The sequence below is a fragment of the Odocoileus virginianus genome, chromosome 4 (genome assembly GCF_023699985.2).
Source record: "Odocoileus virginianus isolate 20LAN1187 ecotype Illinois chromosome 4, Ovbor_1.2, whole genome shotgun sequence".
Taxonomy (NCBI): domain Eukaryota; kingdom Metazoa; phylum Chordata; class Mammalia; order Artiodactyla; family Cervidae; genus Odocoileus; species Odocoileus virginianus.
The window spans coordinates 64,121,557-64,144,970 of NC_069677.1; the positions used below are offsets into that span (position 1 = coordinate 64,121,557).

The 23,414-nt window shown below is 40.7% G+C and overlaps 1 protein-coding gene and 1 long non-coding RNA gene across 2 annotated transcripts in view; one reads left to right on the forward strand and one right to left on the reverse strand.

The window, feature by feature from the left end:
- SLC9A9 (solute carrier family 9 member A9) overlaps window positions 1-23,414 on the forward strand; it is a 639,391-nt gene that overhangs the window by 539,014 nt on the left and 76,963 nt on the right. The window lies entirely within an intron of this gene.
- LOC139034789 (uncharacterized) lies at window positions 22-21,621 on the reverse strand. The gene is made up of 3 exons (XR_011487341.1): window positions 21,552-21,621; window positions 6,770-6,804; window positions 22-207 (listed from the first exon to the last, which is right to left on the reverse strand). It is a non-coding gene; the product is annotated as an uncharacterized lncRNA (long non-coding RNA).

Consider the following 23,414-nt stretch of genomic DNA (forward strand, 5'->3'; position numbering starts at 1 on the left):
AGTTGCTCTCAAGAACACCCACCTGTTTTCTGTGTGGATGAAAATGAGGACAGGCATGTTCTTATTCTTCTTTGAAAAACATTTGGGAACTCTCGATATTTGTTTCAGGGACTTCGCTGTCCATCCAGTGGCTAAGATTCCGCACTTGCAATACAGGGGGCGCTGGTATGATCTGGTTGGGGAAGTAAGATCCCACATTCCTGCCCACTGTGGCCAGACAAACAAATAAATAAATTAACACTACAATCCTATAAAGTAGGTCATTTAAATATATGTGTGTGTGTGTGTGTTTCAAAACCAGGGTCCTGTAACAACCTAGAGGGCTGGGAAAGGTTGGGAGTTGGGAAGGAGATTCAAGTGGGAGGAAACATATATATGTGCATGCGTGCTAAGTTGCTCAGTCCTGTCCAACTCTTTGGGACCCCATGGACTGTAGCCCTCCAGGCTCTGCTGTCCATGGGACTCTCCAGGCAAGAACACTGGAGCCAGTTGCCATAGATCTTCCCAACCCAGGGATGGAGACTGCATCTCTTGCGTCTCCTACATTGGCAGGTGTGTTCTTTACCACTAGCGTCACCTGGGAAGCCTCAACATACATACACCTATGGCTAATTCATGTTGATGTATGGCAGAAATTTAAGCAATATTGTAAAGCAATTATCCTTCAATTAAAAATAAATAAATTTAAATATATTTATGCTTCAAAATGCAAATGTGTTAAAATAGAAAAGTGTCATTTCATTAAGATTTTTTTTTTTTTTTGGCTTCCATTAAGGAAAATGATCTGGTGGTGAAATTGTTAGGGTGTACCAGGAGGTTTTCTGGTTCAAAAGCCAACTGATTCAGCTTAGCTTCTGGTCTTGCAATTACCTTCCCATGGTCAGAATCGGGAGCACCTCTGACAGAAAATGTCAGATTAAAAATCACTTCCAAAGAAAAGGCTGTTTTCTGTTCCCAAACTGACAAACTAGAATGCCACCAGCCCTCAGGCCACACTCAGCCCCGGGGTCAGCCCCTTACCAGTGGTAACTGACGCTTTTGAATGTAGGGGAAGAAGCTCAAGAAAGCTAACCTTTTTCCAGAGGAAACAGACACATCCTCAAAGCATTGCCTTTGACATTCTTTAAAGCCATTTCCTTGGAATTCCTTGAAGTCCACCAGTGTGCTGAGTTTCGCTGACCTGCTGCCTGTAAACATAGCCAGAGCTGCTTTCCAACTTACAAATAACAGCGTTTAATAACTGGAACAGGAAAGACCACACGTAACTGCTATGTTCCTTTCCTCACTACCCTTTCCTGAAGCCACAAACACTCTTCCCACATCCCTCAGCACCAGCAGCACTTGGTTGCAGGTGCCAAGCTCTTTGCCTTTCCTTCCTCTGCTTCATGTAGACAAAGGTCATACTTGCAGCTCCCAAGAGAAGTCCGAGCTGCCTGCATGCCCTATGGGAAGAGGGGACCCCTCTCAGAAGCAGGGACCCCGCATCTTAAACAGCATAAGCCCAGAAGCCTGGTCTTTAGTTTGACCAATTCTTTTTCCTTTATTGTTATTACTTTTTAAAATTTTTACTCTCAGTCTCAAGTCCTCGGGCCTTCTCTGAACTGCAGTGTTCAGAAGATGAACGTTATGGTAATTGGTAATCGTACGAGCACTTTGCAAACATCAAGTGCTTCATAAAGTTGAAATGATACCAAATCCAGTGACAGTTTTATAGGCCTCAAGGCCCTCAGACTCACTATGCAGATATAAACAAAGAACTTTATTACATTTTTATTATTTTTAAATTCTAGCTAATTTCCTGCTCTATTCAGGATTATTATGAGCACACAGTCTCTTCTCAGTCCACAGATAGGCCTTATTGAGAAATCTTTCTCCCCAGATCTCTGGCGCTCACAGTCCCACTCTTCTGAAGACAATCCACTATGAAATGGACGCATCCCATTCCTCTATCAATTAGCCTGTTAAGAATGCCGGTCCTTGCATAATCTCACGTACATGTGGAAGCCACAAAAGTCAAACTCATAAAAGCAGAGAGTAGGGTGGCGACTACCAGGGGCAAAACTAGGGGAAATGAAGAGATGTGGGTCACAGGGGGCAAAGCTTCAGTCATGCAGGATGAGTAAGTTCTAGGCATCTAATATACAATATGGTGATTACAGTTTGTAATTCTATACTGTGTACTTGAAATATGCTGAAAGTATACATCTTAAGTGTTCTCACCACCAAACAAAAAAGGTCACTATGTGGGGTGATGAATTTGTTAATTAGCTTGTGATAATCCTTTCAGTGTATTATTGTTGTTATTCAGTTGCTCAGTCATGTCCGACTCTTTGTGACTCCATGGACTGCAGCACGCCAGGTTTCCCTGTCCTTCACCATCTCCCGGAGCTTGCTCAAACTCATGTCCATTGAATCAGTGATGCCATCCAACCATCTCATCCTCTTTCACCCCCTTCTCCTCCTGCCTTCAATCTTTCCCAGCATCAGGGTCTTTTTCTAATCAGTCGGCTCTTCGCATCAGGTGGCCAAAGTATTGGAGCTTCAACATCAGTCCTTCCAGAGAATATTCAGGGTTGATTTAGGATTGACTGGCTTGATCTCCTTGAAGTCCAAGGGACCCTCAAAAGTCTTCTCCAGTACCACAATTCAAAAGTATCAATTCTTCACAATGTATATGTACATCAAAATATCAGTGTATACACCTTAAAATATATAGTATCTTTATTTGTCAACTATTCCTGAATAAAGCTGGGGGAAAAAATCTCTGTTCTTGACCTCCCAGCAAGTAAAGCTGGTGCTCTCCAGCGCTTCCTTCCTGGCCTCGCCTTTGTATGAGGCATTTGTGTTCCTAATAGGAACTGCAGCTTAAACCCCCAATGAACACAGTTCTCTTACTAGTTCAGTCTTTTTACAAATCTTTGAAAATGTCATCTAGGCCTTTTAAAAGGATAAATTAGATTTAAATCAGAGTTTTCGAAACTGCTGACCAGGACTCATTCGTGGTTCTCATAATCAGTTTAGTGGGCTCCTAACTAGCACTTCTTAATAAAAAGAATAATAATAGACTAGAGAAAATATGATAGGACATTGCAGAATAAAAATGCTGTATCTTGAAACTTGTTTCAGTTATGAGTGTGTGTGTGTATACTAGTTTGTGATATAAAATGTGTTTCTTAAGGGAGATCCTAATCAGAAAGACTTGAAACCTTGATCTCTGCTGACTCAAACCCTTATTTAGGAATTCTCAGGCCTTCTTACCTAATTGCTTTATGTGCCAGGGAAATTGGATTAGGAGCTATAAAAGTTACGGAAGAGAGAACCATGGACTCTTTTAGGTTATTTTGGAAGATTTCATGGAGTTAGTGAACTTGAGCAGGATTTTGAGAAAAGGGCAGAACCTGACAAGTAGAAACCAGAGGGAGCCAGAGGAAAGGCAGATGAAGGAGCAAGAAAAGCATCCCAGAGCTGTGGATAGAGGGAATTTGAAGATCTGGCTCATAGCCTGCCTCTCAGTTGTAGAACCTCAGGCTCTAGGCCTGTGTATAGCCAGCATTTTCTGATCTACAAAGTGAGTATAACCATATCTGCCCCACTTAGTAACTACAATTTTCCAATGGAGTAAGGTAAGTGAAACCACTTTGAAAACTCAGAAATATCAAACAAACACAAGATATGTTAGTAAGTTTTTCCACATGAAGCAAAGGTCACACATAAAGATAAGACTGGGTGCCTGGAACAGACTGAAGACAGCAGCTTGGCCCATGTAGGGATGGCCGTGAGAGAGGAAGGGATTAAAAGGCTTTTCTTGGGGAAATCTGTGGATATTTTGAGTATCACATCAGGTGAAAATGTGTGGATTTGATTCAGCAGCTAATAGAGAATTGGATGATCTGTAGACAGGAGTGACAGAGTCTTGTTCTAGAAAGACTGATCTAACAGCATTGATTAGAGAAAAGAAACAAGGCCCTAAATGGAACTAGTTGCAATGGGACTAGGAAAAATAAAAGAGGTAGATGCTAGAAAACCCTGGCCCCCAATCCATAGAATTTGATGCTGCGTTACTGAGGGCATCAGTGCTGCAGAGAGGAGGGCCAGGGAGGTGCACTTTTTAGGAGGTGAGGGGCTCATGTAGCTGGGGGTGGGGGGGTGGGGTTCAACCCTCTGCTTCTGCCCATCACAGAAACAGGAGACAGGAAGACTACAGTAAATCCCCTACATATAAATGAGTTCCATTCCAAGAGTGTGTGCCTAAGTCCAATTCATTCAAGTTAGCCTACGTACTCAACCAACACAATCGGCTATATAGTACTGTACTGTAATAGGTTTACAATACTTTTCACACAAATAATACATAAAAAAGAAATATAAACAATAAAGAAAAATTATTAATCTTACAGTACCTTCAAAGTACACTAGTACAGTACAATAGGGGGCTTCCCATGTGGTTCAGTGGTAAAGAAACCACCTGTCATCGAAGGAGGTACAAGAGATGCAGGTTCAATCCCTGGATTGGGAAGATGCTCTGGAGAAGGGAATGGCAACCCACTCCAGTATTCTTGCCTGGGAAATCCCATGAACAGAGTAGCCTGGCAAACTGCAGTTCATGGGGTCACAAAAGAGTTGGACACAATTTAGCAACTAAACAACACCAGTACAATAGCTGGCCTACAGGGGCTGGCACACACTTTTCTTTTTCATCTTTGAAATTTTGAAACAAAGTTTCATAGATAAGGAACTTACTGGATCCTCTTGGGGAGAGGATGAGTGGTTGGTCCCAGCTCCCCCAGGTAGAAACCTATTTATAAGAACCTGCACCACATTCTTGTTGAACCTGTTCTTTGGGACAAGTGAACCACTGGGCTAGTCCTGCCTGGCAAATATAGTTCTCTTGACCTCTGAGTGAACTTGGTTTGTTCTCCTGAGCTTCTCTCTTACAGGGAGATGCTCTGCAATTAAAATTCTACTCAAACAGAGGCATAACACATTTTTAGTATTTTATGAAAATTCAGTCTCATCAATTTGTCTTCCATTTGCAGACTTTGCTTAAATTGAACCTCAGGTTAACTTATGTTATGAGTACAGCCCTGATACCATATCCTACCAACTCAAGTTCAAACTCACTAGCCTGGAGCAGTATGGGAGTGAGTCTAATAGCTAGGTTTGGTTATCTGTCACTTACTATCTGTGTGACACTGCAGAATTTACTCAAACTCTCTGAACCTTAATTCCCTAATCTGTAAAATGATGAAGATGATCATGATAATAATACCTATCCCTCAGGATTGTTGTAAGTTTCACAATCTTGAACATATCTAGCATAGAGCTTAGAAAAAAATAGACCCTCAATAAAAGGTTGTTATTGTTACTCTTATTCAGGGATATGAATTGACGTGTTCCACCCTCCTTCCTAACCACACACTACAGCTTTCCCTAATCCCATGGGCTGAAGCTTAGCCAGCCCAAGGAGAGGGGTTTCCAGGACTGACCTGGCAGCACCTATTTCTGCAGAAGCAAAAAGGCAATTTTTACTGCCTCTGTCTGTTAAGCCCACCCACAGGCTCTTTGGGCAAAATAACTTTGTTCCAGCTCAACAGTGGTCCAGACATGCCATGTGTCCCCCACTGGGAGTACGCACACAGAGGTAGGACCACTCCATGTGTATGTACCACTTCAGTCTCCCTGTATCCAGGGGTCAGGGAAAGACAGGGTTCCCATGGCTGCAGTCAGCTGAGACCCGGGGCAGCTGACCTCCTCCTGCCCCATGATCAGAAGACTCCTTGGGGATCCCATCTGGCCATGAAAATAAAATGCTTATGTTTCTATCATAAAATATGATTGCAAGCATTACATTCAAGCAATTAAGTGAATAGAGTATTCCTTGTGAGAAAGTCAAGCATTCACCAGCTAAACCAGAAATTGTATTCAAAGAATACACAGCTGGGCCCCAGGGATCACAAAGCAGCAAGATTATGAGTCAGGTGTCCTAGTTTGGGGTCCTGACTTTGTGGGCTATGTGAACTTGGGGCAACCCCTTCCAGCCCCAGTCTCCTCATATGTGAGGACCTGGAATGCCCCTTCCTGTTCTTTATTTTATTTCTTTTTTTTTTTTTTTTTTGGCTGTGCCATGAGGCGTGTGGAAGCATGCCTCCCATGAGTTCCCTGATCCAGGCTGACCCGAGCTCCCTGCAGTGGAAGCATGTAATCCTAACCCCTGGACACAGGAAAGTCCTCCTTCCTGTTCTCTAACCGGAAGACCACTCCGCCAACACAGAGCACTGTTCCTGCAAGTTCAGAAATCTGAGGCTTTGACAACCCATGATACCCACACAGTATCCCCCACATTTTTTTTTAATAGGCTTGGAAACTAGAATTCATTTTTCAGTCTTGCACGTCTATGCTTCCAACCAGTACCACATTGCCCAATAAGAGTGCTTAAAACAAATTCTTCTGTGAGAAATGGGTCCCCCAAAAAATCACTTTTGTGAAAAGGAGTGTATATTCTCCCATGGTTGTGTGTGAAGAAAGGAAAGACACCTCTGGCTCCCTGTTGTATGTTTGGAATCTACTCTTCATGAATAGGGTGCACTTGTCATGTTTTTATCCTTGCATATTTAACAAGATGTAATATCCCCTTTGGATGGCATGTAGTAAATAATTGAAGTAAATAATTGACATGGTAACTTCCTATGATTCAACCCAAGAAACATACATGAAAATGAATGAAAGAAATGGAATAAAGTCAAATAAGCTGTTGTCAATAGCTGCTTACCTTTTCATCAGCTTTCAGGAAGAACTGATTTCACCCTATTTGTGATAGAAACAAAGAAATAAATCTTATGTCACTTCTAACAAACCATGAACTCATCTGTTTTATGATGCTCCTTAAATTGTCACCTTTCAAATATTTTTTTCTAACTGGATCTTCATCAATTTGATTCTGAAATAATTTTTTCAAGCAAGAGTTAGAAATAGCTTCTCTGCTAAGGCTGGTTGTGGATGAGAGAGGGCAAATGACCACAGGGGTGGCTTTTCTGTTCTAGCACAGAGCAGGAGACATTCTTCCCTTCTTACAGAAAGAAAAACTGAGGTTCAGCAGAGGTGGAACTAAAAGCCATGACATGGGACAGCCCCATCTAGGGGCCCTTTCCTTATCTAGTATTTTCTCTCTGTGGACTTTCACTATTTGATTTATGATTTAGTCGAAAACATTTACATTTTCTTATAACAAATTCTTTTTGGAGGAATTTTGAATTTGACTTTTATTCTTTCACTTATCTGTTTCCTTGAGTGATTTTCTTGATTTCCTCTTTTGTCTGGCTCATCATTCCGTTTGTTAACGCAAACAAACAAAACTATTTCTGCTCTTTTCCCAAGATACCATCTGATTAAACCATACATAAAACTGATTCTTTATTAAAGCCCTCAATGATTAGTTGCCATGCTTGTGAACATTCTTGAACAAGTACTTGGCCAAATTCAAAGATGAAATATATCTTGGATGTTCCTCGCTGAGAAAAATGCTATCCATTATCTCATAGGCTCACAGATGGGCACATTCTGAGAGTCTAGCAATTGCTTCAGTATGCCCCCTGCCAGATTCAAGTTCATGTCCTTGAATTGTTAGATGCTTTTTGTTTATTTGAGGTTTAGCTGGTGAGAAGAAATTCCATTTCCTTTCATTTGCTATTCCAAAATAACTAGGCATTTTCCTTTCTGGAAAAAAGGCAAGTTATATTTGCCCTTGGCCATGATACTACTTCGTAAAGAAATTGACAACAGTCATCTGAAAGTTTTGTTGAGATTGTATGTAATGGCCTTTCTCATGATTTTTCTCTTGTTTTCTACTAGCTAGTGTTTTCCTTTACATTTTATCCAAAGGTTTTAATAAAAATAATATGATACAAAAAGGCCACAGAGTCCTGAGAAAGAAATGAGACTTTAGCATGATCATTTTAAGTATATTTTTTACAACATCAAGTATCAGTTTTCTTTCTCAATTAGCTCAGCATTCATTTTGCTGAGAATAATGGAAAAACTAAATGAGTCTTTTAGTAAAGTTATGAGTAAAGTTATGCTGTTCATTCTCTCCATTTTTCTCCTCATCTGGTCTCCAGTTCTTTGTGTACATCCTTTACCCTTGGGCTTCCCTGGTGGCTCAGATGGCAAAGAATCTGCCTACAGTGCAGCCTGCAATGCAAGAGACTTGGGTTCAATCCCTGGGTCAGGAAGATCCCCTGCAGAAGGAAATGCAACACACTCCAATATTCTTGCCTGGGAAATCCCATGGACAGTGGAGCCTGGCAGGCTACAGTCCATGGGGTTACAAAAGGGTCAGACAGGACTGATCAGCTAATGCTTTCACTTTCCCCTTAGCAAAATAAAAAGATGAGAACATTTTCCCCACAAATTTATTATGCTGAGAGAGTTTTAACTGGAATATAGGGAGAAATCTACTTTCAGATAAGGATTTATACAAGTCTGAACTGGTCTGTGAAATCTGTTTAGTCTATGCTTGGACCTTCCTATAAATTTGAGGGGAGAGGGAATAGTTAAAATTTGACTTAGTTCTCTTTTGCCCTTTAGTTTAATTAAAAAGAAATTCTTTATTCAGATATTCATAACATTAAATAAGACATTATTTTTGCTCCTTCTGAAGACAAGCTGTATTAAGAGTGGCATATGCATAGATGAGACCCTTCTTTGAGGTGATAGAGATTCCATTTCACTAAGGTCTATCCTTTCCCCAGTTTTCTACTTATCTAGATTGGAATCCATGCCCCATCATTTCAATAACACCCTTACAAGCCCTCTATATTCCTTTACATCTGTTGTCCTTTTGGTACACCCATCTGGTGAAACCCCAAGCATTGATAAACCCAACCCTCTGGATTTTTTTGGGGAAACTGCACCTGAGTTGCTAAGACTAGTTAGAGTTACATACCTGGGGAGACTGGTTCCCTTATAAACTGTTAATCACCAACCTCACATGACTCCATACCGCTCAACTCTCCTACTTCACACATTGCATAATTTTTATCTTTACTTTTTCGAGCCTACATCTGCACTCCTCAAACTTCAACCCTCCAACTTCCCATCACGCTGTCATCTCTCCCCTCCTCCTTCACAGAGAATAGAAGCCATTAGATGGGAATTTCTCCCAGCTATCTGTCAAACATTAAAACCAACCTACTTCCATACTTTCATTTTTCTTATATTGTCAACCACTTCTCAACTAAATACTTTGAAATACTTTTTAAAAGTTTTTATTTTATTTTGGAGTATAGTTGATTCAAAATGTTGTGCTAGTTTTGGGTGTACAACAAAGTGATTCAGTTATACATATACAAGTATCTATTCTTTTTCTAATTATTTTCCCATTTGGATTATTACAGAATATTGAGCAGAGTAAACTAAGATCATGGCATCTGGTCCCATCACTTTATGGCAAATAGATGGGGAAACAATGGAAATAGTGACAGACTTTATTTTGGGGGACTCCAAAATCACTGCAGATGGTGACTGAAGCCATGAAATTAAAAGATGCTTGCTCCTTGGAAGGAAAGTTATGACCAACCTGGATGGCATATTAAAGAGCAGGGACATTACTTTTACATTACATTACCTTTGCCAGCAAAGGTCCGTCTAGTTAAGGCTATGGTTTTTCCAGTGGTCATGTGTGGATGTGAGAGTTGGACTATAAAGAAAGCTGAGTGCCTAAAAATTGGTGCTTTTGAACTGTGGTGTTGGAGAAGACTCTTGAGAGTCCCTTGGACTTCAAGGAGATCCAACCAGTCCATCCTAAAGGAAATCAGTCCTGAATATTCTTTGGAAGGACTGATGTTGAAGCTGAAACTCCAATACTTTGGCCACCTGATGTGAAGAACTGACTCATTTGAAAAGACCCTGATGCTGGGAAAGATTGAAGGTGGGAAGAAAAGGGGATGACAGAGGATGAGATGGTTGGATGGCATCACTGACTCAATGGACATGAGTTTGAGTAAACTCCAGGAGTTGGTGATGGACAGGGAGGCCTGGCGTGCTGCAGTCCATGGGGTTGCAAAGAGTCAGACACAAATGAGCGACTGAACTGAACTGAACTGAGCAGAGTAACCTGCGCTATACATTAGGTCCTTGTTAATATCTATTTTAAATATAGTAATGTGTATATGCTAATCTGAAACTTCCAGTTTATCCCTCCCCCCCCAACCTTAAGTCTTAACTATTTTACACCAACTACAGTTGGTAAAGAATCCACCTGCAACACAAGAGACCCTGGTTCAATTCCTGGGTCAGGAAGATCCCCTGGAGAAGGGGATTCTTCTTCTGTGAGTGAAGAATACTTCACTCCAGTATTCTTGGGCTTCCCTTGTGACTCAACTGGTAAAGAATCCACCTGCAATGTGAGAAACCTGGGTTCGATCCCTGGGTTGGGAAGATCCCCTGGGGAATGGAAAAGCTACCCACTCCAGTATTTTGGCCTGGAGAATTCCATGAACTGTATAGTCCATGGGGTCACACAGAGTCGGACACAACTGAGCGACTTTCACTTTCATATAAATACAACCTTAAGTAACCTCACAACACCTTCATCAATCATCTTCTTTTACCTTCCATTTTAAAGTCAAAATTCTCAGAAAAATTGACAATAGTCACTGTCTCCATTTGTTCTCCTTCTATTCAACCCTTGCCCCACTCAGTTCTGTCTTCCATCTCAATGACATTACTAAATCTGTTTTGTTAGGCCCACAATGACCCCCATGTTTCTAAACCATTCAGGTATGTTTTAGTCTTCTTCTGACATGTCTTTTTAGTAGCACATGAAACTGTTGAAACAGTGCATTCTTTTCTTAATTAAAGATTGAGGGCAGGAGGAGAAGGGGACAACAGAGGGTGAGACAGTTGGATGGGATCACCGACTCAATGGACATGGGTTTGGGTGGACTCCGGGAGTTGGTGATGGACAGGGAGGCCTGGCGTGCTGCGGTTCATGGGGTCGCAAAGAGTCAGACATGTCTGAGCGACTGAACTGAACTGATACTGTTAATAGCTCCCTTCTTGTCATACACTTTCTCTTGACTTCCCTGACTCAGCACTCTCTTTGAGTTTCCTCCTGTGTCTCTGGCTAGTCATTTTCAGGCTCAACTTCCTATTCTGTTAAGTGATGGAATTCATCAAGTTTCTATCCAAGGCCCTCTTCTCTTCTCACCCTATTCTCTATCCCTAAGTGTCCATCTATGTTTTTGTTATTCAATCACTAAATCGTGTCTGACTCACCACCACATGGACTGCAACACACCTAGCTCCTCTGCCCTCCACTATCTCCTAGAGTTTGCTCAAATTCATGTCCATTGAGATAGTGATGCCATCCAACCATCTCATCCTCTGCTGCCCCCTTCTCCTCCTGCCCTCAATCTTTCCCAGCATCAGGGTCTTTTCCAATGAGCTGGTGCTTCACATCAAGCAGCCAAAGTACTAGAGCTTCAGGATCAGTTCTTCCAATGAGTATTCAGGACTGATTTCCTTTAGGATAGACTGGTTGGATCTCCTTGCAGTTCAGGGAATTCTCAAGAATCTTCTCCAACACTGCAGTTCAAGAGCATCAATTCTTTGGTGTTCAGACTTCTTTATGGTCCAGTCTCACATCCATATATGACTACTGGAAAAACCATAGCTTTGACTAGATGGACCTTCATCAGTAAAGTGATATCTCTGCTTTTTAATATGCTGTCTAGGTTTTGTCATAGCTTTCCTTCCAAGGGGAAAGCATCTTTTAATTTCATGGCTGCAGTCACCATCAGCAGTGATTTTGGAGCCCAAGAAAATAAAATCTGTCACTGCTTCTACTTTTTCCCCTTCTATTTGCCATGAAGTGTTGCTTTTGGATTAAAATAACAGGGAAGCAGAGATAAGTCACAAATTTAAACCTTTATCAAACTCCAGGTACATAGATGTAACTTGATAACCCCACGCATATGCCTTAAACTCAGAAATTTCCCCTCCAAAATTAATCCATGTCCAGCATCCCCTCTATTCTTTTATGCAGCAAAAAGTTCAAGCATTTTCCTGGAGACTCTCTCCTTGATCCAGCTCTTATGTAAGTTACCTCTCATCAGTTTTACTTCTTTCAAATTTTATGTTCAGGATAGCTTAGAACATTCTGATTGTTATTGTTTGCTTGAATTTTTAAAAAGAACTGCCTAGCACCTTTTATTTTCCTCTAACCTCCTCTAACACAGTGGAACAAGAAAGACTTATAAATGGGAAATGATGTAAATGTAAAATACTGCACAAGATCGAATATTTTTTGGAAAAAAATTACATTTCAGGAAATATTTGTTTTTTTTAAAGAGAGCAACATTAATAGTGGGCATCATGCTTGTCACCTTCTCAAAGTCATGGTCACTAAATTACACAGAAATGAGAGCACATAAAGGACTATAGCTATACCAAGAATTTCAGAAGGTCTAAATGGATTAATGTCTTATCTTCTTAGATACATACATTTCTTCCATTTGGTGGAGTTGTAAAATGGAGCTTTAAAACTTTAAACTTTAAACTTTTTCTGATCATAAAATCTTAAAAATGGTCCTCCTCATCATATCATATTTCTGAAGAGATCTGGAATGTGGCCTGTAAAAGAGATGTCTCAATATAGTTTAAAATATTATCTTTTAATTCTAAGCAGAAAGCACTAGAAAGTTAGAGTGAGCATTTACCCTGTTTTCTTTTGGTCCTAACTGTTTATACACTGGTAAAGAATGATAGATTCTTCTGCAAATCCTCCTGAGAATATGGAACTAAATACATCCAAATATTGAATTGTTTGAAAAAATAAGAGTTACATTTTTGCAGATAAACCCTCTACCTCTGTTGAAAGCTAAGTATTCATAGGAATATTGATAGGAGCTTTCCCAAATAATATGCCTCCCTCTGCCAAAATACAAAGCAACCTCCATCAGTTAATAATGAGCATGACTAATTATTAACCTGAATAACAGATGACATCAGAGAAAACTGGCATAAATTATTCCAAAATGAACTGTGAGTGAATCTGTCCACTTAATGAATCTAATTTACATGATTCTTCTCCCTGCTGTTCCCTTTGTAAATAATCTTTCATTTAAATCATTTCCAGCCCAAAAGCTGAAATCATTATTCTGAGAGTTATGTGGGTTTGATGGGTAAGCCATTCTTTCAGCCATAACATGCAAGCTGTTCAGATCATTGATCACTACACCTGGCTCTTGGTTTGGATACAATTTTGCTCGGCTAGTCAGCTCAGGACCTTGTTCGGAGCTCAGATCACAAAGAGAGACTCATTAAAAGGAACTCACAGGACATAGAAACAGGCTTCAGAGGCAGCAATGCAGGGTAAACAAAATGTATATCCTCTGTCATTTTTAACTTACAAATAGCAAACAAAAGCGCCCTCTTTTATATATAACCATGAATCATCTTTGACAGCATCAAAAGAATCAATGATAGTCACACCACTTTCACAGCCCTCCAAGGTCCAGCAGACCCTTTATTCATTTTGGGGGAACACAGTGGGGACTCCTACCATTTTCTCTTTATAGCATTTCCTTGCTGAATCCCAGACCACATTATGAAGCCATGTTATTGATTTGATCACCACTTGTGGCAGTTCTCTCTTAGCAGTTAAAAATTACTTTTTTTTTTCTCTTAACATCTTGCTAGAACACCTCATTCTGAAAATTGGCTTACTCTCACCCTTCATTCCCACACTTCACCTGGAAAAAGAGAAGGATTTTAAAAGACTGCCCTCCCGTTCCTGTCACTACAAAGTGAAAAATCAAAAGGAATTTAATATTTCCTGTCACACATGTGCTCTTGTGTGCATGATCACACAAAATTAGTCCCTCCAATATAAAGAGAAAGAGAACCAAGGAGAAAAGCATCCATAACCTCTTTGGGTATTAAATCTATGGAATGTGCTGTACAGTCAAACCATCTATTAAGGTCAAAACCATTATCTCCTCCTCTGGGTGTCTAAACTGCCCATAGCAGACATTTCAGCAGATAAAAGGAATAAAGACTAGGAAATAGGATAGTTGCAGATTTGAGAAACAGTCAAAGTGTCAGAGCCATGAATGGCAACACTACCACTTGTATTATTACAGTCATTATTATATTACCAACTTTTGAGGATTATATTATCTAGTATTTGAGGATTGTTTTGGCAATTTGTTCAAAGAGAGATAAGATAGAAGGAAGAGTCTTTTCACAAAGAGAGGCATGTTTGTGTGTGTGTGCATGCACATGTGTGTATGTGTGCCTGTATGTGCCTTAAAGACACCATACCTGACCTGAGTAATAAAACAGATTGCCCAGTAGGATTTTTTGCAGCTAATTTTTAGTTCACTTGGTCTTTTGAAATAAAATATGTTATAGTATTCATAAGGGTATATGTCTAAAGCATTGTCCAACTTTAACAACTTGCTCAAGTTAATCTTGACACATTCAGTGTAAGCTGAATGGCCTTGATAGCTATTTGGCCTTGAAGGTTATTTTATTTGTGATTGTTGCTCTAGTGAAAGGACTGATGCTGAAGCTGATGCTCCGATACTTTGGCCACCTGATGTGAAGAACTGACTCATTGGAAAAGACTCTGATGATGGGAAAGAGTGAAGGCAGGAGAAGGGAACAATAGAGGATGAGATGGTTGGATGGCATCACCGATTCTATAGACATGAGTTTGAGCAAGCTTTGGGAGTTGGTGATGAACAGGGAAGTCTGGCATGCTGCAGTTCATGGGGTCGCAGAGTCAGACACAACTGAGCAACTGAACTGAACTGATTGCTCTAGTGGCTACTAGATAATAGCATTGGGTGAGGTGTTTTAAATCTAAGGTAGTTTAGTGATAAAAAGGAATATGTCCCCAAGAGGTTTATAAAGTGTTTCATAAGGAATCTTTCAGCTCAATAAATTCTGGATCAGGGCGTGCTGGGCAGAAGGAAGCATAAGTTCTGCTGTTTGTCTCACTGAGAGTTCCCTTCCTAAGGGATCAACAAGCACCTTCTAACATGGTCAGCAAAGCTGCTGGATGTGCTAAGTGAAATGTGAAACTTAGAATCAGAGTTTCCACATTCACCTTTGCCTGCCTCCTACTGACATGGCTGGAGAGCTGGGCCCTGCCCATAATATGGCTTAGAACACAGCTGTACATGCAGAGGTGTATTTACCAAGAATCAGTGACATTTAACTCTAAGGACCCTTCACTTGAGGGAGCCCCTTGTAAAGAATCTGTCTTTGTTTTGTATCCAAAGTTTATATTCTTTCTGTTAGGGAGGGTCCCCCAGACTGGGTAACCTTCAGGCTCCACAAAATCTGGATCCACTCCCATTCATTTGAGGAAGCAAGAATACAACAAAGTATTAGTCTTTTTAAAAACTTTTTCAAGGATTTTACAAAGCAGATGACAATTTCAATATTTATTTTATTTTTGGCCACACCACACAGCACTGGGGATCTTAGTTCCCCAACCAGGGATAGAACGTTGGGCCCCCTGCAGTGGAAGTACAGAGTCATAACAACTGGACCATCAGGGAAATCCCAAATTTTCAGTCTTACTGTAATAATATTTATCACATCACTGTGAAAGATTTCAATCTCTAGCACCCATTCAGCACTATTTTCTGCATTTGTTTATTGGAGTAGTTTTGGTAGAAGAGTATGTTTTCAATTTACTTGATCAGGGTTCAAAAATTCCTTGAAATGTGTAACCCTCAATTTGGTGCCTGAAACTAATGTTATTCCTCTCCCCAACCATCTTGCACAGCTTCTCCTACTCCTCATACTATAGAAAGTACCACCTTGTTAACTCTTGAAAAGTGTACTTAAATTCACAGTACTCAATCATGTTTATTACAATATCTCTTCCAATACCTTTCAATCTTCAGTCTAACTTTGCATTGTATAGCTAATGACCTAGAATGACTCACTTGCCCTCCTTTGCCACTCAATCCACTTATGAATTGATGATTATTTTTATATCTCACTCTGGATCCCGCAAACTGCCCCAGACCACAAATCCTTAACTTGCTTTGGAGGCCCCCAACTGGTGCCATCTCAGTTGTAGATTCTCATGACCAAAGCTTCGTGGGAGCTAGGCACCTGTAAGCCCTCCTCTCCAAAGGGCCTACACAATAGAAACACTAAAGAACAGTGAAAAAGAGCCTAATTAAAGAAAATTACCTCCCAATCAGACCAAATTAATGCTGTCCTGAGGTAAGCTCAGAGAAAAGAACTGATTACATTCAATGTAAGTGCCAGAAGGCACTTGAGCAGAGTTTTCAGCTTATAACAGTGTGGGAGGGGCAGTCTTAAAAATTTTGTTAAGGATTTCTTAAAGAATTTTTTTGGAATTCAGTACCGTTTTCAGGTTTAAATATGATTCTGCTACCAGCAAGAGTTATAAAGTTCAGATGATCCTAACTGCACAAAATATGTAGAAATGAATAAAACCTTTGGTCCTGATGACTGACAAATTTCAATAAATTCCTATCTCTCTTCTTTACATTCCTCATACCAAGTCATTTGTACTGCCATCTTAGAAAGAGAGAAAGAAAGGGTACCCACAGACAGGTGTTTGGACCTCAAGAGAATCTTTACTAAACAGAGATTAGATCTGAGAAGAATGCCTTTCCTGAGGACATTCTGAAATATAGACAAGTATAGTAAGGGAAAATAATTATCATGAATTGCATCTAAAAAAGGATTGGTGCCTCCTTTCCAGAAGAAATCTTTTTTAAAAATATTTATTTATCTATTTGGCTGCATCAGGTCTTAGTTGTGGCATGCAGGATCTTCCCTGCATCATGCAGGATATTTCCCTGTGGAGCACTCGGACTCGGTAGCTCCATGGCATATGGGATCTTAGTTCCCCAACTGACCAGAGATTATGCCTGCGTCCTCTGCATTGCAAGGCAGATTCTTAACTACTGGACCACCAGGGAAGTCCCTGCAGAAGAAATCTTCAAGAGTGTATAAACAGAGAGCGCTGGGAAAGCCAAACCAAAATCTCATTGACAAAGTCTCTTCAAAGACTCTACTATAGAGTGGTTGTGACGGGAACCCAGCTTGGTTTTCTGCTTAGAAATTCCAACTACTCATCAGTACCTGTTTTCTCATCATGATAGCCTCTAGGCCTACCACCATGCCTGGCACAGAGCAAATGTTCTAGTAAATGGCTAATCAGCAGATAATCAAAAGGTCCTTCAATTAAATAGTAAAAACACAAATGTATTTCATCAAAAGGCTTGCTCTATTTCAGGCTGGTGTTGGGCATTGACTTTTGACCTCTGTCCATTGCTTTATTTATTTGCTTTGCACTTAATTTTTGCAGCTCGGCATGGCTGTGCACAGAATCTGGAAACTAAGTCTATGTTATGCCAGTCGAGCATGAAATTAGAGCTTGTTGGCTGATAGTGCACAAGGGTGCCTAGGAGACCAAGCATGAGATAACAGTACTGAGGGCTTCTAACAGGAATTTAATCAACCACTATTCCAAGACTCTTGTTAATTTGTTTACAATGTCATGATGCACAAGTTCTCATGTTGTGTCTTTAATGCTTTTCAGAGTTCTCCGATGCATTAGTCTTTGACCTGATTGCTTTTTTCCATGTCAGTTAACACCTTTTTGGGGAGCCATAATTGTATGTAGCACACCCCATAAGTCAGGCAGCACCCATTCTTTTACAGAAGCAGTTGTCACTCCCAAAGTCATATTAATAATTGTAAGAAAACAGTGAATTGAGCAACAGCTGTTAACATTAACCCAATGATCAGAACTGAACACAGCCAAGCTTGGCTTTGGAACAGAAGAGGAAATTAGCAGTGTAGATGTGATTGTTAAGAACTTCAGAGAACACCTCAACAATCTGCTCTTTTAGTGACAACTATTATTCGCTGGGCCTAACAAGGGTTTTCAATGATGGGGCAATACAGTGTGATAGAGAGCCTTAGGAACAGCAGTGAAAAGGATCTGAAGAGTCATTTATTCGTGTTAGAAACAAAGCAGTGCGTCACTGAAGAAGGAAGGAATGTGACACAAAGAGGGGCGGGGCGGGAGGTGGGGGGAGGAAACCTGTGCATTGAGTGAGAATCAAGCAGCCTGGAACCCAAGCAGATCTTCATCCAAGGCTTGAGCCCATAGGTGAGCAAGAGAGCTGGGAACTGCATTTCTTCTCCCTCAGTTGCTCAGCTCCGGGGGGATAACAAATTATAATTAATTACAAAAGCAAAAGATGACAGCCAAGACACACTAGCAGTGAAGGAAGCTGAGGACACCTATCCAAGGAGTGGTGTGATGAGCCGCCACACCAGGAGGGGGCACTAGTGAGCATAATGTGAGACAGAGCAAAGTGGGGTTCCAGGGACACACAAATAATCACTGATGACGATTGAGAGAGAAGCCATCCGCCAGCAGATAGTGGCATGCTGCTGCTGCTGCTAAGTCGCTTCAGTCGTGTCTGACTCTATGCGACCCCATAGACGGCAGCCCACCAGGCTCCCCATCCCTAGGATTCTCCAGGCAAGAACACTGGAGTGGGTTGCCATTTCCTCCTCCAATGCATGAAAGTGAAAAGTGAAAGTGAAGTTGCTCAGTCGTGTCGGACTCTTCGCGACCCCATGGACTGCAGGCTACCAGGCTCCTCCGCCCATGGGATTTTCCAGGCAAGAGGACTGGAGTGGGGTGCCATTGCCTTAGATAGCAGCATAGGAAAGCCAAAATTCTGTCCCTCGGGCTGTCAGTTGACACAGAACTTTGTGTAGGAGGCATCAGGAAGCTTTGAATTATGGAGTCTGAAGTTTTCTAGCATTCTCAACAACTCTATGGCTAAAATTCCAACAAGGCCTAATAGAGAAGAGATCGCATGGCATTCTTTCATGTTATAAGCTAAGGTGGTATGATTTGTGGAACTTCAAAGGTCTTGGGATTCAAAACACATGTGTTCAGACCCCTGTCTCTTTTGATTAATATTAAATAACTGAGTGACCTAGACAAGTCACTTTTCAAATCTCTGTTTTCTAGTCTTCCAAAGGAAAAGAAGCTATTGTCATAATGGTAAAGTAGCAAGTAGTATGCCCACATTCATGATTATTTAAGTAACTTGACAGCCTATACATACAATCCTCAGGCTGCTGCAAGTCATTTTTTTGTTACCATAAAGGTGATTGCCCTCGATCATTCTGATTTTTTTCCTCCAGCAAGTGGCTGCTCTGAGTAGAAGCAAACACTAGTAAGGCCGTCACCTGGTTTGGGTACAGTCAGGTGTGTCATTATTTTTAAAGAATCTTTCAAAAATGCATGTTCCAAGTTCTGTACACACACTGTGGGCTGGGAATGAGTTAAATCAATAACAAATGACTAGGCAGAGCTGACTGGCTCCTGCTTGCTCCTTCTCCCTCCCTCTCTATAGGTTTCACAGAGGTGTTTGTTAATATAACACTGCCCTGTCTGCCTGGCAAGAGTTTGAGTCTGACACAGAAAACCACAGATCAAATTGGGCTAAAAATGTTTACAGTGCCCTTCCCTTTGCCGCATTTTTGGGGCAAGCTGAAATATTACACAAAACAGGATTCAGTCATATTTACAATGAAACCGCTTAAAATGGATTTAGGCACAACTGAGTTGACAACTATAATACTTTGACATTGCAGTCAAAAATGAAAGCTCTTTTCCTCCTTAAAACTTTCCAAGACCACTAAGATGATGTAGCCAGTTTTCAGCCTGGCACAAAAAATATGCATTCCTTACCTTCCCCAAACACATGAGTATATGTTTAATAAACCTTTTATTTAAAGAGACATCCATTGTTATTGTTGTTATTGTTACTCAGTAGCTGAGTCATGTCCAACTCGTTGCAACACCATTGACTGCAGCACGCCCTGCTCTTCTGTCCTCCACTATCTCCCAGAATTTGCTCAGATTCATGTCTATCGAGTCGGTGATGCCATCCAACCATCTCATCCTGTGCTACCCCCTTCTCTCTCTGCCTTCAGTCTTTCCCAGCATCAGGGTCTTTTCAAGTGAGTCAGCTCTTCACATCAAGTGGCCAAATTTTAGAGCTTTATCTTCAGCATCAGTCCTTCCAGTGAATATTCAGGGTTGATTTCCTTTAGGATTGACTGGTTTGATCTTGTTATCCAAGGCCCTCTCAAGAGTCTCCTCCAGCACATCCATATTAGACTCTTAGATACCAAAGTCACTTAACTGGCATTTAAGGATCCCTCCTTGTTTCCTTTACCCTTTTCTTAAGGACAAAAAAAGCAAAAAAGCATGTGATTCTCCTTCATGGGGTCATGACTAGCTCCACTCTGGCCCTGGCAGAAGCAGCAGTGAGTTCTGACCTTCAGAGTAGCCAGACAGATACTCCTCTGCCAACAGAGAGGATGAAGGTCTAGGAAGGAAGGGATGTGGGTACAAGGCCAGGGTTTCCAAAGGCTGGAGATTCCCCTTCCCACTACTTAGTTCCCCAAGAACCACATCAGGTTTTGCCAAGCTGCCTCTGAAGCAAACAGTAGTTTCTAAACATGGAGGCAGCTCAGAATCCCCTAAGGCTTTGGTTAAAAGTTCAGATCACTGGTCCTCCCCCTGAATATTCTGATTTAACCAGTATTCCATGGGATTCTGCTACAGTAGGTCAACAGGAAAGTTTAGGGAAAGCCCAGAAGTCATCTGAAGGAACTGCCCTATCAGATTCCAGGGTCTGACTGCTGTGCCCATTTTACAGAAGAGAACACTGAGGCCCAAAGTCACAAAGCCAGGAAGGGGCCAAACTGACTCATGAACCAAAATCTGTTAGAATTCCAGAGTCCACACTTTGACTCACTGTGGGACAGTCCCTCCAAGTGCAGTGAGTGACTGAGTCTCAACTTACTTCCTCTGCTGTGGCTTCTAATAGTTTTCCACATGTCAGCTTCCAACAGCTCTCTGCTAATATATGCTTTTTAAATGGAATAACCAGGGTTGTTAATCAGAAACCTTGTTTTTAAACCCATTTTAAGTCCATGGTCATGGTGTAAGGGTATATGGTGTAGATGCAGATCTCTCCCAGGAGCCAAGTTCATGGGCTTTATGGCTCCTCTTTTCTGCTTGTGCTCAGGCACTTTTTCAGACATGCACAGAGTGGAAACTGGATTTGCAGACAATTAAAATTAAAAGAAGTCCAATTGATTGACACATGTAAATGCTTACCCAGGGATTTCTTATATTTAGTGCAGTGCTCTTCACACCAATTATAGCCTTTTTTTTTTCAAATACATAATTAGTAAAAACAAAACTGCTAGGGTTGAAGGTGGGATGAGTATCTTAGAGCCTAGAGTCCAGCCCTTTCTCCACTGACCTTCTCCTCCTCCCCATGAGATCCACTCCACACACCAAGAAATCTTGGAGCCCCACAGAACATAGCTGGAAAACCAAGGTCCTAGTATCTCCTTCCAATGATTTAAAAAAAAAAGATGCTAATGAAATGCACAAGATTTTGCCAAGAGAGTAAATCATAACAAATGAATAAAACACCTCTTACCTGGCTCCATTGTTAGGAATTAATAAAAACTGATAAGTCTAGACTTTAGACTTGGAGTTAGGGACTTTTGCAGTCTGTCGTATGTTCCTGTGCTGTTGGCTTTTATTACCAGGGCAAGTCATGGGGCTTGCCTGGCTGCAATAACTTGTCTCTCCTCAAGGTCTATTTTCATGGTCTATCACCAGACCAGGAAGCAGCTACTGGACTTAGATAAACGTTGTCAAATTAAACATGTTCAGGGCTGCTCGTTACTATAGCTGCCTTGGTTATATAGGGAGATAAGAGAACTGAAGTTTCAGACCAAGTAAGAATTTAGTGTTTCCTGTGAATAACTAGTTTCCTGCTTATGAGTTCTGAGATGATCCTGATAGTTACAACATTAATTGGATTAATTGGTTGCCAAATAAAAACTTGCTTACTTGAAATGAACCTGTGAAACAGACAGATCCAAGTTGTATATATATTTTCAAAAGGACATTTAAAATTAGCTAATGTGTCTATTAATTTTAGAGGTTTCATTGTACTGTTGGTTCACAGGAATTACAACCAAGCAACACGCCTTGTCAGGACAATGACATGATATGCTTACAATGAGGATTTCGGCCAACCAGAACACAAAGTGAAAGCACTGTTCCTGGTAGGTGGTAACTACCTTGTCCAGACCAGAGAGAAACATTCATGTTCCCATTAGTCCTCCATAAACAGACCACAGTAGATGTAAAAATCACCCATTTCCTTAATGCCATTTGCAGATCTAAAGGTTGGGCAGATTTAGAAGTTAACATACTAAGTGAAGGAAGTCAGACAGAAGAAGACAAAACCCATATCATATCACTTATATGCGGAATCTAAAATATGGCACAAATGACCTTATCTATGAAACAGACTCACAGTCGTAGAGAACAGACTGTGGTTGCCAAGAGGGAGGTGGGTGCAGGAAGGATGAATTGGGAGTTTGCGATTAGCAATCTGTGGATAAACAACAAGGTCTTACTGGATAGCATAGGAAACTATATTCAGTATCCTGTGATAAACCATAATAGAAAAGAATATAGAAAGAGTGTGTATGTACACACACACATATATAACTGAATTACTTTGCTGTGCAGCATAAATCAGCTATACTTCAATACATTTTTTAAAAATACCACCCATTTTCTGGGCCACACGGTGAGACCAGACTACTTGCTAAAGCAAGAGGCCCAGGTTTTAGTTCTCAAAAGTGAACTTGTCATACCTAAGAGTAGCAACACACTCCCCACTGGTCTTATTTCTTCTAATAAATTTCCTGTGTTTTACATGTGATTTACATTAAAGTCCTGAAAGTAAAATGAAAGAGTAAAAAGAATATAACTCTTGTCATCAGATTACCCTGTGATCATAAGCAAGTTACTTAAGGTCTCTAAGATGTGTTACTTCAGCTGTAAATTGGGGATAATAAATACCTATTTAAAGGATTAATGTGGGGATCAAATGAAATTATATATTTGCATATAAGTTAGCAAACATGTAAATACACAGAAGGCTGTCAAGAAAGCAGAGCCATTATTATTAATAGTTATACTATTTGAATAAATGCCAAACATTGGCAAATACTTTCCCATCTTCCCCAAACCATCTTCTCCCCTCTCCACAAATGTCTTGAAGGAAGACGAAACCTCTTATGTTTAATAACATTCTCAACTAATACCCAGACAAGTGGATCTCAACCCCTAGGTACATGTGAAATCATTTGGGTCCATTGGTTTAGGGTGCGTCCTAGGTATAAGATATTTTTAACAAGCACTCAAGTATTTCAGTGTACAACCAGGGTTGAGAACCAATGGCTTAGATTGAACACTCCAATCCTTTCTCTAGTGCCCT